The 4,800-nt window shown below is 35.6% G+C and overlaps 1 long non-coding RNA gene across 1 annotated transcript; it reads left to right on the top strand.

The window, feature by feature from the left end:
- Positions 1-2,283: 2,283 nt before the first annotated feature.
- LOC149197403 (uncharacterized) lies at positions 2,284-3,936 on the top strand. Its single transcript, XR_016254195.1, has 2 exons — positions 2,284-3,298; positions 3,427-3,936. It is a non-coding gene; the product is annotated as an uncharacterized LOC149197403 (long non-coding RNA).
- The last annotated feature ends 864 nt before the right edge of the window (positions 3,937-4,800 follow it).

Genomic DNA, 4,800 nt, shown 5'->3' with positions numbered 1-4,800 from the left:
TTGGATCCTTTTTATATAGATCCTAATGCCATCTTGTTGAAGTCCCTTTGCTTTATGGTCAGTGAAGGGGACAATGTTTTTTCGTTGGTAGATAATATTATTTTGCAAACAGGTACCCTTGTGGGGGTGATGATACTCCTATTCGAAGGGAGGCATTTAAAGGCATCAAATAAGCTTCGTAATTATGGCATCAAGAAGGATTCATCTATTTTTCTCTTGGCACGATTGTTTGGAGCTGCTAGAGGAGGCGAGGCATCTTCGACATCAAAACCATTTTTATTTAAAGATGCCCTTAAGCCAAGTTCCATCTCCCAGCCACCCAAGGATCTTTCAGGTCTATCACTTGTGGTGGAACACTTGGCAAAGCCCCCAACACTCCAAATGAATGTGTTTTTTAGAAAGATTAAGATAATGGATTATCAACGATCAATGATTATTTGTAGGTTTAATGGTTATTGACCCCCTTCTTCTACCCTCAAGACTTGGGTTCACAAAAATTGGACACAAAATCTCAATCTTTTATTCTATTCCAAAGGATATTTTGTGGTAGTAGTCAAGGACCTCGAAGATTGGTAACAAATTTTTGACAAGAGGCCTTAGTTCTATGGCTATGTAGGTATTTTGATTCAACCATGGTTCTCATATTTTAACCCCCTTTCCATGAAGTCTATGGCTACTCTGGAATGGGTAAGGCTCCCTAAATTACCCCTCTAGTGGATTCGACTAGACTTTCTCGAAGCCATTGACAATTCGATTAAGCGCTTCATCAAAATAGATAGTGAAAGATTGGCAAATGAGTTCATCTCTTTCGTTCACATTTGTGTAGAATTAAATTTGAGTGAAAGATTACTAGATAAAATCAAGCTAAAGCGGGATGAAAATGAATATCTTCAGCCTTTAGATTATGAAAACACTACTTTCAGGTGTAGAATTTGTCAATAGCTCAGGCGTCTTTAGAATGCATGCCTAGCCTTAAGGGGTTTACCAGTTCCTCGGAACCACGAAAACCCAATTGTAGATGGCAGGATCAGAAGGCAGCAACAAATGTCAAGAACTCGATAGGTCAAAAGTAGGATGTTTATCGACAGTAGAAGTCAACCCCTGATGCATTGACTTTCCAGGATTTAGTGCAAGTCCTTGTGGTTTCGCTGCATCCCTCTGCTAAAGAGAATCCTCTAGCAAAAGACTCTGAAAGAGCAATAATAATTGTTTTGTTTGCAATCAGCGAGGAGAAGCACTCCCACGAGTCTAACCATTTAGACGGTGATAAAAGAAATTATATGCTATGTTAAGCCGCTAGCAATAGAACTCTCTCAAAAAAGTGAAGATTTGACTTTATCCTAGTAATTTAGTAAGATGAGTTGATTTACAATGAAAAAAAAACAAACACATACATTGAACAATTACAATTTTGGTGTGCGTTAAAAATGCTAAAGTTGTTTATTTTAAAATGTAACGTCTTTTTTATATAATATTATTGAATTAAAAAAAAACAAAAACGACTTGTATTTCCCTCAAATGATAGTAAACCACATGTTCGCAGGAATAATATATTTTAACGTACATGTAACAGACCACCAATCACTTATTAGTTGGAAATATATATATGATTCTTCCTTTATATTGTATGATAATATTATAATCAGAAAATATAACTTGAAATAAAAAATAAAATTGCATGAATGAACACAAACTCTGATAGGATTAAAATCCCTAGATGTGATGGAGTAAATCGATCACAAGGGTTTAAGAAATGATGCTACAAAGAAGATGCCACGTGGATTCCACAAAGATGCTCTGCTCTTAGGATGCTCACGATATACTAAAATGATCCCTTCGAAACTTATTGTCGTACTCTCTCCATGTGGTGTATGAGTGCAGGAACTAAAATGCACCCAGTGAAAACAGTGGTTGGTGTTGAGTCGACATTATCAACTCTTGGAGGGCCCACATCATGACTCACCTTGATAAAGACTTGTCGTACGTACCACGTTCTTTCCTTGACTATGATGTATATGAAAAATATTAGTGTTGAGTCGACATTATCAACTCTTGGAGGGCCCACATCATGACTCACCTTGATAAAGACTTGTCGTACTTACCACGTTCTTTCCTTGACTATGATGTATATGAAAAATATTATAAGTTTGTGAGTAAAAGTAGTGGTGTTCGTTGAATTATATTATTGGTTCTAGTAGGGTCCACAAGAACACTGACATCATGCGGAAAACTGTTAAACGGCTAGTGGGGGTCTGGAAAATTTTAGCACCACAACAAAAAAATATCAATCCCCCTGCTGCCCCGCAACTTCTATGGCACGCCAGGCTTGACCTGTCTGATATGGAATCTTTATGCGGTGGTTTTAATATTTATCACAGCTAAACGCCTAGGTCCACACGGTTGCTTGCAGTTTCCAGGCAACTTCAGGCCATCGTATGTACGATGGCCCGGACTTTATCATCTTGTTATCCATAGCTATCTGCGTCGGCTCTATCGTTTTTGCCCCTGCCCTGCCTGGCTGGCTGCTTTCCAGGTTTATCTTTCTGTTCATCACTGGTATCAGCGCTCTATTGCAATGGTAGTGATTTTCCTCTTCCCTCGGCTTCCCATTCTGCAGTGGCTTCTTATTCCATTTTCGATGTGTTTTTAAGCTAGCGTGGTCTTGATGTCAAGAACATATTACCCTTCCATCTATACAGTCTCTGGAAAAATCATGGATTGTGAGTTTGCCCTAATTGGTTGAGGCATGAAACATCGCTTTTCAAATAGAAGTCGCTATTCAAGCAGGCTCTGTTCATGCTGCCATTTTTTATGCAAACTATGCACAATCCCACTGGTGTTTGGATGAGCTCGACCTCATAGTGAAGTCAAGGGCTCCAATAATTCCAGTGTTTTACAGAGCCAAACCACATCTTATACAAGGATTTGAAGATTTGGTAGATCGGTTTATAAAGGTCTGCTATGCACTGCTATTATCATTGAAAGTGATTGGAGCACTTATACAGTAAGAGCAGTTGGATCGACACTAGCGGACACTAACTGATGAGATACATGAGAGACTTAAAATCAGTTAGTATTCCGATAATGAGGATATTGCTTGATCTTCCATAGGACAAGACATGGATATGGTGAGGCTTTGGAATCAAGAAAACGAGTCTGTGGTGGAAGTGGATATAAAAAATAATATAGGAATGCACGATCACGTCAGAGACATGGTAAGAAATATTGTGGAGAAAAAATCAAAACCCTTTAGTATTTGGCACCAGATGACCGATTACAGATGAGCATGATTTATTCTGTAAGTACTTCAATTACTTGAACCTTTTTCTTCAGTTTAAAATGAATATTTTCCTTTTCAAATCCATATTTAGTCTGTTCGTTCCAAGAATGATAGATCTGTATATCTTACTTTTCCTCAATGAACAGGAAATGTTGAAATCCGAGGAGCTGTCAAGGCTGAGATCTTTTGGGGTGACCGACGGTTATTGGTGTAAGAATCTCAAGAGCATACAAAGATTGGGTTAATTGAGGAAGCTTTGTACACCGAAAACTGGTTTTCAATAGGAAATATCAGAGCTGCTAGCTGTGGAGAGCATTTGATTTCCTTAGGAGCTTAATGCCAAACTATACCATACTGTGGTGGGTTGGGAGGGTTTTTGAGCTTGATGGAAAGGAAACTCCCACATAAGATGCAGAGCTTTCTGATGTTCTGTGATGTAAGAGCTGAAAGTGTTCTATGGTTATAAATATAGCACACGCTACACAGAGCTATCTGTTCAAACATGTAGTTTATTTGTAAATAAGACAACAGATCATATTTTGTGGAAGCTCAGCATTTCTGTGTTCTCATTCATATATATATCTGTGTACTGAAAAGCTTTCTGCAAATATATGTTTAGTGTTTATAAAAAATGCAACGCTGCAAACTTTACTCTAGATGAATACTCTGGATTCCTGGTCCGTATCATCTAATTTTTCATTATTTATTTTATGACATGGGAGTGTATACGGGGTTGATTCAATGGTCAGTTTTGTGAGATTTCTTCAAACTTAATCCTTATACTTAATCTTTGAATTAAAAACGTAATCCTTAAATTTGAAAAGTCTGAATAGCCTATATATATGAATATGGATTTAAAGGAAGTTTGGCACTGTGCAGTGTTGTGTTGTGCTGAGTTAGGATAGTGTCTATATATAGATAGATTTAAAGGAGTGTATCTGTGTTGTGTGGAAGCAGAAACCTGTTAATTTTACATAAAAATGTTTATTTCTGGTTTATTTATCTTTATTAAGTTTTTAAAATACATTTTATAATAATTTATTATATTGGTTTAAAATTATCAGGTCCAGAAACCTTTTTGGTAAATTATTTGAATTGGTTTCATGATAAATTTCTCATTTTATAAATGTAACTATTGTTTCTAGTGTGATTATACAATAGAATTAAATTTAAGTATCGTTTATTGTGATTATACAGTAGAATTGGGTTTAATGTAATAACAAGATAAATATAAGATGAATAAAAAATTGAAAAAGAGTCGTTGAGGAATAGTAAAATTTGTTTTAATGTTAATTTTAACTTTCATTCATAGAAAATAAGATATGGGCAGTTTATTATGGAATATATAGGTAGGTTTGGTTAAAAGAGGTGTATAGACGGTCTTTCATTAAATTAAATGCAATATTTGTTTAATATTGATGTTAAAAATAATATATTTACACATTTATTCATTCAAGTTATTTTATTCTATTTTATGTTTTACAATTTCATATTTATATACAAATAATTTTTGTTTTTAA

This window comes from Pinus tabuliformis, chromosome 2_2 (assembly GCF_031772625.1).
Source record: "Pinus tabuliformis cultivar Carrire ecotype Pingquan chromosome 2_2, CPIR1, whole genome shotgun sequence".
Taxonomy (NCBI): Eukaryota; Viridiplantae; Streptophyta; class Pinopsida; order Pinales; family Pinaceae; genus Pinus; species Pinus tabuliformis.
The sequence above is the reverse complement of the archived record's forward strand: the minus strand, read 5'-3'. Positions and strand labels throughout refer to the sequence as shown.